Genomic DNA, 14,750 nt, shown 5'->3' on the forward strand with positions numbered 1-14,750 from the left:
TCCTCTACACAAAGCTACAGGTGTTGCACTAAAGTCTTACCTCCCTCATTAGCAGCTCTGTATTCTTGAGTGATCTTTACTCTTCTTCTCCACAGCTCAGGGTCTCACCTCGGAGACAGCCCCGCTGAGAGATGGGACCAACCAGGGGGAAACATGGGGGGCTGGGCTGGGGGGAGGTCAGAGGTTGCTGGTGCAGAAACAGGGGCCATGGGGAGTGGTGGGGTGACCTTTGACATCCCAGTCACAGAGTTGCAGACTCCAAGCCTTTAATCACCTATCAAGTTACAATTACTCACTATGTGTTTGCATCTCTGGTCTATTATATATTAATATAGATCCAGTTTATAAGCATTCAATGAACCCACTGAGGGCCAAATAAAGTGTGCTGCATACAGTTGTAGAATATGCAGCACAGGTCAAATGAGTAACATAAATTATTATTTTGACAATATGAATTACAAATGTGATCTTACTGCTATTGCATGTGAACACATTTTTATAGTCTTGCTACATACTGAGTGGTGTTTCCCTGATCATATAATCTGATTGCTATTGCTATTACATTCCTTAGGTTTTATGTCAGATTCCCCACAGAACAACTTTTTCACAGTGCTCAGTTTGACTCATCAAAAGCACAGGTGGAAGTAATAGCACATGTAATGGCTCTATTCCATTCAACTGTCTCAATAAGCCAGGCCAGTTAACTATTGGACAACACTTGGAGATATTGACACATTTAAATGAAATACAGCTGTTATTATACTGTACCACTTATTCATTTTCCTATATGCTATATATAAAAGCTCTTCAGAGAGCTCAAATGTATATTGATAACACATGTATTGTAAATATCGTAATAATCTAATAAACTAGCCGATATGTAGCTAACAACAATAAATAACGTATTATTGTATTTTGTGTCACATGCACACAGTATAAATGAAGATGAATTACACTATGTTTTTCGGTTCATGTCCTAACCTCTAACATGGAGGAGGCGGGATTCATGACCTGCATTACACAACTTAAGATATTCATTATTATAACTGTTATGCTAGGGAAGCTAATTTCTTAAATCAGTATTTTATCACAATGATCAAAATTGAACATGCTAAACTCATGAGGTATGAGAATATGAAGAATGGGCAAACATTTTGGCTAATGTATTCAGCATAGTCCATCAGTAGCCTCTAGGTGTGTTTGTGTATTTACATATTGGCTAATTGAATCCAAAATGTCAGTTGCAGGCAGCAGTCCAGAGACTAGTATTCACGGGCCTGCCTTCATGTTGTTGTTGGAAGGTGTCGAACGCCCAGCTGTGAAAGAGAGACGGACAGCCATACGAAGGGAAGTGAAAGTTAATTTAGAAATGAATATTGGCTCAGACTGCAGCACTGACTCGACCATATGAGGGCATGTTTCTTCCAGATAAGGGCCAATCTTTTTTTCACCTAAAACAGGAGAAAAACACGACCAAGTGAAGTATGAAGGATGTCGGCCGTTCCAGCTTCTCCAAACGAGAACATAATATATCAACAGCAGGAAAAGACAGATAACAAATGTTGACCCTAACGTTTAGTCACTTTGAAGTCAAGATAGAGAAACACTTAGCTGAAGGAAAATGGAGACTGTGGCCGCCCTGTTGTCAAATTGGCTATGAACAGTGACGCTGGCCACAGAAACAAGAACTACAGACTAATTCATTCAGAGTGAGAGGGGAACAGAAGCCATGGATAGAATAAATAAAATAAAGATGTCCAAGCAATTATTATGATTTTTGAAGGTTTTTGAACATTTGACTAGTAAGGAAAAATGTCATGTACATACAGTACCTCACATCGTGTTTTACCATATATTGAATATAAAGATGGTTGACATGACGGTGCCCTACTAAATATTGATGCTACAAAAACAGGATTAGATGTCATGATCGAGCTCAGACTGACTCCCAATTGGTTGACCTTGTGCATTGGTGATACCTCGTTACCGCAGCCCCTCAATACAATCACTACTGGACATTCTTGTCCACGATATATTATCGTCATTCCTAGATAGTGGGAGGAGGTGGGGACGCGTGGTCCATCTTTAAATACAGTCTATTGTTTTACTTTTAATCTCTCGTGAATTAATATCCGTTTTTTCTTATTATTTGCAATATCATTATTTGACCTGTTGTTGTAGTTGTGCTTATATTGCAGATATTATTGCCAAATGGAAGGAGTGACGTGACATAACCAGCAAGTCGTACATTCCGGCTTTATGCGGTGTGTGCAGGCCTGTTTTTACGGCATGGGTTTGGTTTGGAGCAAATTCCCTTTGTGTGAAACACAATGCTGAAACCAACGATCTCATAATTAGTATTACCCAGCCAAGACTTGCCCAGTGCACCTGGGGATACTGGGAGTGAAAGAGGGACTATTGCATGAACGGTTATATTGGAGTCATGCAAATGTGCAGCACATTATACCATGTCTGTTACACTCTCATGACACATTTCAATTTTCATTTAACATACTTATGTTGACAAATATGCAAGGGTATGTTTTGTCACAGGTTTGCTTGTTTATAATCGGCTCTGCCAGAGAAAGACCAGAGCATCCCACTGCCGAGCAGACTTTATTATCTCTGTCAGTTGTAATAAGCACCTCTACCTTATCTGCTATTTTTATGTGCACTGTGTTATTATTGCCTTTGGAGCACTGTGACCGCATAATCTGTGGCCCTCCCCTCTTTTTACCCCCATGTCAAGCACAGAATTAACATTAAGACTCAAACATGTCATTACAATTCTATATATAAGCCTCTCCTCCACACATCTCAGTCATCAGTAAAGATCAAACATTGTGTAACATACACGGGGGAAATGGGATCCGAGAGCAGGAACACAAAGGATCCATTTCAACACGTTTAACCAGCTTCGGAGTTTAGGCCTCACCAAGCAGCACTTCAAAAGAACTTCCATGTCAGTCAGGAATCAGGGTGCCCGCTATGAAAGACCCGCTCTGTGCCCAGATCTGTGCCCCTGGACCCTACAGCTCTGACATTCAACATAGTGGCACCCATCTCTACTTTGATGTCCACATTGTCACCGAGTCCTATGGAAGTAATCAGGCGTGCCCTGTTTATGTTTGATCACAGCACCAGTCAACCAGAGCTGGACCTTCTGACTGCCGTGTCCCATGTGCAACGCCTCTGCGGGTCACTAGAGACGACTGATGTCGGCCGAAAATACACAGAATTCACCGTGGGGTCTCCATTGCGACAAGGACCAAAATAATGACATTTGCCAAGTCGAAGCAGAGATGGGTGTCTTTCATGGACACGGCTGCTGTGACTGGGCTGTAATGTGTGGTGGCTGCACTTCTGACAAATAGCCAGAGGGGGCAAAAGTACACACATTCTTTACTCAAGTAGAAGTACTGATTCAATCCCTTTACTCAAGTTTAAGTTTAAATAAAAAGTTCCCCCTCCACTGTCTGTATCTGCGCAAAGCAAACTGAGACTCATGTGACATCAATATAGTTTGATGAATATTGAGCTGCACTGGAAATTATCCCAATGTGTTGAGTGAGGTATTCTTCATTTGAATAAGGCCAGGGATGAGGTATGTTTTCTGCTTCATTGTGGAAGTTAGTTTCGACATTATGTGTGATGTTGGCTGATTCTTCACATTCTTCTATGTTGTTATTCCTTGTCACATATATGACATGTGTGATGAGTCACTCCCTCCCCATGGTCGAGTCTCCCTGGCTTGCCTGATTGGTCTAGATAAGTCTTTTACGGCTTGCTCTAAACGTTGTGTGTAATATGCACTTATAGATAAGGAACCGTTGTTTCTGTGTTGTTGTCCATTCAGGTTGAAATCTGTCTCGATTATGGGGAAGTCCGTTACCTACACAGCCTAAACGAGCCTGTTTTGAAAATGTATGGAGGAGAGAGTACAGATAGTGTTAAATAATAGTGTTAATACAAATAAAAAGTCTACTAAAGCAAAGTACAGATACCTGAAAACTCTACTTAACTAAAATAACAAAGTATTTTTACTTCTCACTTCTGCAAATAGCTTTAGTCAAATGCAATAACTCCAGGAATGTACAGAAGTGATTCTGAATGAAAACAAGTGAATACACAAAGGAATAGGTCAAATATGTGGTGCCTTGGATTTAGGCCAGTGAGGAGAATGTATACAAAGCTTTTTCTTTTTCTAAATCTTTAAGTTATTGCCTCTCTCCTCTCATCCCTCCTTCTATTCTTAACACCACCTCCTCCTTCTCCTATTCCTCACCACTTGCTCAGGTCACAGTCGGGGGACCACTAAGAACTACACTGTGGTAATCCCCCAGCTTGCTGAATGAAAGAGGTGTAAAACAACCATTATCATTTACGTGTGCGTCTGTGTATATGAATGTGTGTGAGTGTGTGTGTGTATTGGGGGAGTGGGGGTTGTTGTAGCTGCATGTGCTCTGTAAATCCCCTGGGCCTCTCAGCAATGAGTTATCATTACATCGTCCTAATTACCTGGTTCCTATATGTTGGACCTCATGGCCTTCAGATACACAACCACAGCACCTCCTGTTAACTCTCCACACTGTGTGGGAACAACAGGCAGGTGTGACCAGTAACAACAGGATGACAGGGTTCAACACTTCTGCTCCCCATGGACTTCCTCTCACACCCCAGCTCCACATTGGACCACACCCCGAGCAACAACAGACACGACGATCCCCCGTGTGTGTCTGCCAGAGTACGATACATCTGCGCAAAAAGTGTATACACTTTTTCTTTTGTATCTTTGAGGCTGTATGGGCACTCTGGTTGTAACCCCTGAATACCTTCACTGGGTTAATCCGTTTAACTGGAGGAGTGCTCATCAACTCGGACAATCGCTGTTAACCCCAAACAGGCACTGATAACCTCTGGGCCTAACCTGTGACCTCTGACCTTAACCTCAGGGCTCTTCAAACAAGACATTGGCCTCTAGGGATTCAACACATATATCTTAACGGGGTTTCCATTTTCTCTCTCTGTTTTGCTTCCTCTCTCTCTCTCTCTCTCTCTCTCTCTCTCTCTCTCTCTCTCTCTCTCTCTCTCTCTCTCTCTCTCTCTCTCTCTCTTCCCTCTCTCTCTCTCTCTCTCTCTCTCTCTCTCTCTCTCTCTCTCTCTCTCTCTCTCTCTTTTTGTGGTTTCTGCGTAGGGCCGGCCCAAGCTAATCCTTTGAGTCTGTCTCCTGCGGAGCCCATCCTAAGTTTTCACAACACGGAGCCAGAGGCTGCTGTGGTGTACACTTGAGGAGTGAACAGCGCTGCATAGTTTGTGTGTTTTTCTAATCCTCTCAGAAGGTGTAAATCTTTGATATCGGATCACAAATATATTGTTTCACTTTCTTAGTGAAACAAGTCTGTAACTCGAAACAGCTGGAAACAAAGATTTGCCAAGCAGGACAAAATAGTGTGTTTTTGAGTATTATGCAATGAATGTGAGAATAACTAAAATAAATTTTACATAAAAATATTTTATTTTTACATAATAAAAAAACAAAAACAGATATTAAGCTAAATCATTCTTCTTAGCAGGATCAACACGTTTTGATTTGCTGGAAAAAATAAAACTATTGGAAGTATAGAATATCGACTTATTCTCTAAATATTTTTACATATTTACATATATAATTTACATAGAACCATATATTTCCAGGAGTTTGGCCCATTGTGGCCTGTAATTATTACACAGGGGTTAAACAGGGGTGTGATTTGTCCTCAGTGTGAGTTGTGTGTGTTTTGGTGTGTGGTGTTTTGTCAAGAACAGAGAGGTCATTACTCTGACACTCAGTGTGGACATTTGATTCAACACTTTCACATTTTGTCCAAAGCGATGAAAGTACAGTGTGCAAACAGTTGACTGTAGATTCAGAGTTGTGGAGTTGTTGAGTGTAAGCAGACAATAGGGAGTGGTTTGAACAGGGTGGGGATATGTGTCATATTTAAGTGCAGTTATATGTAATAATGCGAGTTACAAAACATATTCAGGGCATCGTAAATTTCCAGGTCCACTATCTTCAGCTGCTGAACTCCTCTTGAAAATTTCCAGAGGAGCTGTAGGTGACAACGCAAAATTACAAGATAGCTCCCAGTAAAATGTCCAGGAAATATTAGAGTGAGCCTATGTGAGTTTCTAACATGAGGCAAATGCAAAACTGGAAGAATAGAAATGAAAAAGTGGTGCCACACAAAGATGTCAACTTGGAATAGATGAAACACTTTTGGTGATAAGGGCTGATGTCATGTTGATGAGCTGCAAACAAAAACACTGTACTCTCCGCAGCAGAATTTATACGTCATGTTCTGCCTCCTGCATGGTTTACCCACATTTCCCTGTTGTTGGGAATGCGTCTGACAATCTCCTGCTGTGACCAGAGTGCCTTCCCAAGAGTTCAAGTCTGAAACCTCTTTTACACCCATCACTCAGTCCTACTTGGGCCTCCTCCCAACCTCTTGGTAAGTTCTTAAGATCCCCTTCAACAGGTTGAGTGGTTAATGAAGGCTCAAAGAGAGTGATAGGAGGTAATAGTGGGTAATAATACTAATTGGTGCTGATTGCAGAGCTCCTAAAGTGGAATATCTGTGTGAGTAAACAGAGGCCTGGTTCTTTTCAGTGAGCTCACCCCCAGAGTGCTCTCCCTTTCTCCCAGCACAGCCTAGCAACAGCCTGTCCTTCCATTTTACTGGGTTTTGACCAAATAACTCAGCTGGCCATCACAACTCTGCATTGGTCGCCCATCCTTTTGTTACCGCTCTTTTCTCTCCGTGCCAAACATGCCAGATCTCCATGTGTCAGAGAGAAAGAGGAAGGAAGGGAGAGAGGCTTTGCACGTGATTTCCAGAGCGCAGAACGAACCCCATGCTGTCTTCCCATTTATCTGACCCACATTAAGTCATTGCTGCCTGATTCTGTCCGTCTCCTTCTGTGGCTTTGAGATCGTCTTGTCCTTCAAGAGGTGATGTTAACTGCTGGTGCCTTTGACAGAGGCTGTCTTTGTCATGTTTAAGGAGACCAGCGGGACCCCAAGTCAGAGACAACTTCATACTCTCAGCAACACTTAAAGGAATACTTCAACTTTTTTGGAAAGACCTGTATTGAAGCTCTTATATGTCTTTCTGTGAGGGTAGCTTAGCATAAAGACAGAAAACAAAGGGTAAGATCCAGCCTAGCACTGTCCAGGGGTAACCAAATCTGCAACACCTTTAAACATAGTTAATTAACACAGACCTGTTTGTTTATCATATACAAAAAACGATGTTTAAAGTGGCAATGCCTGACAATACAGGTGTTTATACTCCATTTCTTGGCCCATAAACAAACACAGCAACTAAAATCACTTTCATATATGCACTGAACTCAAGATATTTTTCAGAAATTATCCGGAGTTGCACGTGAGAGCACAAATGTCAGTTAGTTGCTCTGGACATTATGCGGAACATTTAGCCCCAGAGGAAAATGTCTGGAAAATTTAAAAGTTAGCCCAAGTGAGAATACAGCAGGAAAATGTCTGGAAAATTCCCTTCCAGCGAGTGGGTGTGTTGATGACGTCACTAACATGTAACAGACGCTAAACTTAATAAAAGAATACATATATCTCAGGATGAAAAAGAGGCGCCATACATGTGGAAGACAAAGATGTCAACTTGGAAAGACAGCGAGATTCAAGAACCTTTGGCGATAAGGGCTGACGCAAGTGTAAATGTGCTGTGAGGAAAAATACATGATTTCTGCAGTGAAATTTTTGCATTATGTCCTGCCTCCTGAATGATATACCCAGAAGCCAACCCACCCCTGAATGTTCCAGACATTTTCCTGACTTGGATAATCTCCTGCTGCGTTCTTCATATGTGATGGGCAAAGTCCGGAAAAGGTCCGGTACCAATTTTCCAGACATTTTCCAGAGTACATCAGGTCAAAATATTGACAGCTTCAGTTAAAGGAGTGATGGATCATTTTAGCTGGGCAAGAAAGCAAACAAGTATATATCTGAAATTCTCTAATTGATTGTTTACCTTTTTACTCTGACTAATTTCACATCTTACGCGCCACTTATTAATTCCAGGCTCCACTCTGACGTGTGTCCCTCATGTCCGGTCACTCAACAACAGCTCTAGCTGCCAAAGGTTCCCCCACAACACGAGAAATTGGACCTTGGGCACAGGGTTTTGGGGGCCCAGGAGTGCCTTGTTTTACCGAAAGCTTCAGTGCTGCAGCAAAAGGCAGACCGCATTGTTATGCAACAGTTTAGTGTGGATGAATAGGTTTTCAGCGCAGGTCAAGTGAATGCCAGGGGAGATGATGGGAAGAGAGGTGCACGCAGGTTAATCCCAGAGGGAGTCGCCTCAGGGCCCGGCCCCTCATAGCTCCTCCATGTTTTTCCATTCAGCCTTAAATGTGTTGGCTGAATGTTTATCGAAGTCGGAAAAGGAACAGAAAAGAAGGGGGCTGGATTCTGTGGGTTCAGCGGCAAAGCAGGCTGGTTAATCCCTGCAGCCCCAACACAGGGGCCAGCCAAGCTCTTGGGGTCCCCCCTCATTTTCCTTCTTTGCTAACCTCTCCTCCCCTTTTTTCTTCTCCCTTCTTCCTCTCCTCTCCTCTCCTCTCCTCTCCTCTCCTCTCCTCTCCTCTCCTCTCCTCTCCTCTCCTCTCCTCTCCTCTCCTCTCCTCTCCTCTCCTCTCCTCTCCTCTCCTCTCCTCTCCTCTCCTCTCCTCTCCTCTCCTCTCCTCTACTCTCCTCTCCTCTCTTCTGTGGGTGACATCACTTGTTGGCACAGGGAAGCAGGGGGAGAATAATTAGGTTTAGATGGCTGAAGTAACTGTGTGTGTGCGTGCTGATGCAGAAGGGAATTTGCAAGGCTATACTCAACATGAAGCACGTAGAAGTTATAATCATTACTCGAATGGAAACTAGGGGAAATAATGCCGTTGATCGGAATGCGTTCATTGCAATAAAATAAAAATAGATAATACAGTCTGTATCTAACTAGCACTTCTTAATTCATAAAAATGAACTTACATATGCAATAAGATGTACCAGAATCTAATAAAAAAAAAGAATTTAAAGCCAAAGAGACATGAAACAAAGAATGAGTAACTGGGCTGGTGATGTTGGGGGAGGACGAGCAGGAGGAACTGCTTTAATAACTCACTATAGACTCCATACATGACCACCCCAGAAAAGCCCGTCCGTTCACTGCGCTCCCTGCTATATACACAGCCTACTTAGGAAGGAGCCTTTGTCAGTACGATGCGCTTTGTCAACCCCCATTTAGTGGCTTCTTTACAACAGGCCCAGCCCTTTGAATATTAACTGTGTGATCACTCTTGCCACACAAGCAGCCGCTCGGGACCCCCTATCGACGCAGCCCAGCTCCCCTGCTCTCTGCACCAGGGCTTTGTGCCCGACCACAGCTTGGTCCACACAGACTCTTGTGGTCTCACATCGGCCAGTTAGGGAAAAATTCTACTTTCCGTTGGTTCTCTGACATCATTGATGCAGCACTTGATTCGTTTCACATATGAGGAGAGTTTAAACCGGGGATCAAATATGAGAGGGGTCTTAAATCTCGCAAACAAAGAGAGGAGATGCAAGAAAAGCAAGGGGACGAAAGGGGACGATACGTCTATGTCGCTTTATGTCGCCGTGTCATTGTGAGCCTCTAGTGGAGTGCGACTGTAGTTCTGACTGGTGTAATGAGCGTAGCAGCTGGGGCAGGAAGGCGACTTAGGGTGGGAGAGTCTGGCCTAGTGTTTTTTTGCAGGCCAATAATCCCCTTTATTGAGCCTCAGGAAATCCTAATTGGAGTCGGAAGTGGCTCTAGTGGCCAGATGTGCAAAGACAAACGCGGTCGATGCAGCCCCCCAAGGACAAATGAACACAAGCTCCTCACCTTCCCTGCCACCCTGCTGAGCTGAATTCGCAAACACACACACACACACACACACACACACACACACACACACACACACACACACACACACACACACACACAAACACACACACACACACACACACACACACACACACACACACACACACACACACACACACACACACACCCCTAACGGACCACAAGGCCCTCCACTAGCATCTCCTACGTCCAGCCTGGGGAATGTTACTTTATCACCACCTGCCTGACAGACACACACACACACACAGGGATTCAGTGCTAAAAATGTTGTAACAGTAGACAGCTTGGTAAACAAAGCAAGGCATCAGCTGTGTACTTAGGACAGTCCATGAAAACAAATCGAGATCCTAGGTTCAGCTGTGCTCAGGTTCGTCGGCTCTCTCAATCGATAAAGGTCGGAGGAGCCGTGGCTTATGTTGTCGGAAAGGAACACACTGGAAGCTCATCAGTAATCAATGCGCAGGAAGCTTAAGGACACTTCTAAACACACAAACCTGTTCTGACTAAGAGACGAGACGCTGTGACAGATAAATCCTTTCTTTTATACACAAGGATGACTCACAACGCTCTCCTCTTTCTGTCTCTGTGATGTTTGTGTCATTATCCAGTGACCTGTCTGTGAACCCTTTACTATCATGTATAACATAAGTTTGTGTGGGAGTGAACATACTATGCATTCTCATGTGTGCAGCAGTCATATATAAGTCCGAATAAGTGCATGTGTGTGTTTGTGCGCAAGATAACTTTTGGAGGAAAACAGAGCAAGACACTTAAAGTACATCTGTGTTGTCTGTCTTTCGCTGTCTCTCCTTATCAGGCCGGCGGTCTGACCAAAGCCAGAGATCCTTGTCAGGCCATTCTGGATAACTGCACGTGATCCGAGTGCAGCTGAGAAACTGAGAGCTATCTGAGGAAGCTGGTTTGGATTAGGAATACCTCCCCCAGACCTACTGTCCCAGTCTGGGATCAGACCCATGTGCGGGTGCATGTCTATGCATGTGTTTCATACCCCCACAGAGTCGCAGTCACACTGACCTATTTACTCCACCATGGAAATAGCCAAGACCCAGGAGGCCGACCAGACTTTTACAGCCACGTTTACACGCTATATAAATGGGTTATATGGGCATAAAAAAATCTATTGTATTGATTTCTTTACATCCGGATTCATTTCTGCAGTGTGAAAACGCAACTGTAGCAAAGGTCACCGCAGAGAATTTGATCCACATAGGAAAAGTACTCAGTAAAACAAATACAATTCTGTGTTTTTGTCCCTGTAAATGTGTGTGTGTGTGTAAGAAAGAGAGAGAAAGAGAGAGAGCACTAGTGATTATGTGTGTGTAAGTTCGGGGAGGAGGGAGCTAATAGCCTTCACCTTTATGTAACCCTTCTGGAACTTCAAAGTAAGATTAAGAAGGAGAGATGGCGAAGGGCTAACACTTGCTGCATGGCTGCAACCGCCCCATCAAACTAAGCAACCTGAGCTTCTAAAGGCTTGCTGGCGTTTGGGGTCTCATGTGTTAATCCTGATTTCTCAATTTCGAGGAAAAGGTAGCGAGGTTCTCGAGGACATCAGAGAAAAGTCGAGCTCATGATCCGCCAGTTTTGAGATGTTTTTCTGAATGAGTTTTGTTTGAGCAGCACGAACTCGAATGCATGGATCCCCTCTCACAGTGACGCAGACTCACACACGAACCTTACACATGAGCAGCCTCATGCACATTCATCCTCTAAAGAATTGGCCGAATGCAGCATGGCCTCTGTAGCTCACTGTTATGCAAAGGGGGGACCGGCTGTGAGTGAGCCCAGTAAACACATCACACACTGTTTTGTCTCCATGCAATTTGACCGTCTTGGTAAAACAAGTAAGGAATGCCATGTTAACTCCTCGCTGTCCATTAATCACTGTCACAATGTCCCTGTAGCATTATCTCTAGGATAATATGTGGAATTGTGCAGGGTTGCTCAGCCCCTTTCTGGACTATAAAGCTGCCATCTCTCAACACTGGCATTTCCTTGTATTCTGAGAAGTGAAGTGACTGACTAGAAAGCGCAGTTTCCTGAGAGGAGTTTATTCTGGCACGGCTGCACTATAGCATGCCCTGCTGTACAGGCCCAACAATAGCCAGGTCTCATGGGTCGTAACCCCCTAATTACCGCAGCCCGAGAAGTGATGACGAAGGCCTGTCAGCGTGGCCTGTGACAGGGGCTACCTGAGCCCGGCTCGGGAGCCCCAGGTGACATGGGCCAAGAACGCTCCAGCACCTTGGATGAAAGGTCGGTGTTATGGGTCTACATCCCAGCACCTGGGGCCATTTCAGCACCCGACTGGGACTTCTGGCCTCTTGGCTTTCACCGGTGCCCGGTTCTTGGTGCAGGGAGGAGATGTGGACATCCTTTCCCATATCCGATAGCAATCTGCTCCTGCGCTCAGGTTCACAATAGCAGCCTCTTCTTTGCCTGATCAAGGCCTTCTGCACCAATTACAGATCAGAGTCCTGCCCACTAGGATGATTAGCCTGAAATAGAGACTTATTGAGTTGTCCATACAACTCCTGACAGTATAAGCTTTCATTTACAACCTTATCCCAGTCTTGTCAAACATTGGTGTAAAAACATAACATGACATATCAAGGTTATTAACTTCAAAGGATTACAGAAATAATACTTTAAACCTTTGAGTTATCTATATTGTTGAGGATCTTCTAACTTTATCTATTTTTCCCCACTTGGTAAACAGGCCAGACATTTATCTCAACCAAAACATATGTTAAGCCTGTAAACATGGATGAGTGGAACAATATGGAGGCCAATTTCTGCCAGGGGAAAGAAATCAAGGATGAATGCTAAATCGAAAATATGAGATTAAAATAGAAATTGTGTGATATTAAGTCATTATTTTGAGTCAGTAAGTCATTTTTTAATTAGTATGTCATTTTTTTCTAATTTACTAATTTTAAGTTATTAAGTCCTTATTTATAGTTAGAAGGTAATTTAACAAGTTAATCCGTCATTTCTTGATTTAGTAAGACCTTATTTAGATTTGGTATGTCATTTTTTAAAGTTGGTATATCATTTTTTGAATTAGTAAGAGATTATTTAGAGTTACTAATTCCGTTTTTAAGTTAGGTCCTTCTTTTTGCCACTTTTTTGAGAGCTTGTCATTATAATGGCTTACAGGATTTGTTGAGTGACAAAGTGGTGGAAATGCTCTTCCATAGAATGAGGACCGAGCTCTCTGGCACCTGAAACCCCTAAATCCGCCCATGGGAAACTGGGAGGATACAATGAAGGCATATCAGCGTGCGGGTACGCGCCTGCGCGCGCCTGGTAATTCGTGTTGGAAGTTTCCTTGCAAGTTGAGGAGGACGAGAGGACTGCTGGGAGTGGAGCGGCACTAGACGCCAGGAACAAGGAGATCCAACAAACGAAACAAAAACTACTGAGAGAAAGATTTATTCTAGTTTCAGCTCTAAGTAAAGCGGAGGCTGTTGTTCGTGTTTGTGGAGTTACCTCACAGAGAAGAGGAGTCAGGAACAGTCGGTAAGTGAAGTGATTAGTTTGTGTTGAATCTCTGACTCAGAGTGAGGTGATCGGTCTTGTGGTGATCTGTCACTGACGCGTAACATGTAATGCTGGTTAAAGCGGGATCAAGTCTGAGGTTAGGAGAGATAGTGTGATCATACTTCAGAAATGTCAACACGGAATTTGTTGCATTAATCTCAATGAAAATCTAATTTGGCGGTGTTATGTTTGCGTTTTGTGTGTGTTTTTTAAATGTTATTAATGTTTACGTGTATCTTTACTTGGGCGATAATATCTGACAAATGGGTCTTGGCGCTTGTAAAGACACACATCTCATTAAATGATGGAGGCGGCATGAGATGACCCGCTGGCGGGGCTGTCCTGCGGCGCACGGTGGAACCCCCGCCCCCCCCAAAGTTGTGTGACCCACGTCTAGAGCAGGAGAGGGGACGATGTGTTTTCTGGTGACATGCAAGCCATGTCATGATTAAAGACTTCCTCCACCTCCTGAACCAGACGCCTGAATCCTCTGAGTCATTCCCAAACTGCATTACTACTCCTCCTTTCAAACTTGCTGGTGCAAGTGTGCGCAACCGGCTTTGAGATGAGGAGTCTCGCATATAACTTAAGGCCTAACCCTAAGAATATCATAAACTCATGGATTCTGTAGCAGACCCTCAGTTTTGCAGCCCTGGGGTTGACCAATCATCTACTGTTGCCTGTGGTGTCTCCATGTATTCTAATTAGAAGGGAGAGGGCGCACGGTAGAGGTGTGTGTGTCTGTGTGTGTGTCTGTGTGTGTGTGTGTGTATTTGCGAGGAGAGGAGAAACTGAACAGGATGGGACAAGCTGTTCAAAAGGCCTACAGAGGGAGGTGGTGCTGGGGGGGGCATTGTACTTTCCCCAAAAACGCCTTGAACTTCTACTGAAAGTTGAAGCAGGGGTTACATATTTTCGGGGGAAACCACTGGTAAGTTCAGTGAGTTCAGTGGAACAATGCTAATGAAAGGAGAAGTCAGGCCAGGTGTCAGCTCAGGTGAGGTCATTGGCCGCACTTCAAACTGCCGGAGTTACTAAATATGGGAAAACCTGCAGGACAGCAGTGATTTACTGTCTGTCTGTGCGGGATTTAACATTTTTCTTGTCTTATTCCCAAGGCTGGAATTATCGATGGACCTTTGAACCGAACTTGAAAGGGGAATATTACTGTCTGACTAAGCAGAGAGTGTTCGTCGGGCATCTCCTCCCCCCCCCTCCTGCTCCCAGGCCGTCTCT

This window comes from Limanda limanda, chromosome 10, assembly GCF_963576545.1.
Source record: "Limanda limanda chromosome 10, fLimLim1.1, whole genome shotgun sequence".
Classification (NCBI taxonomy): domain Eukaryota; kingdom Metazoa; phylum Chordata; class Actinopteri; order Pleuronectiformes; family Pleuronectidae; genus Limanda; species Limanda limanda.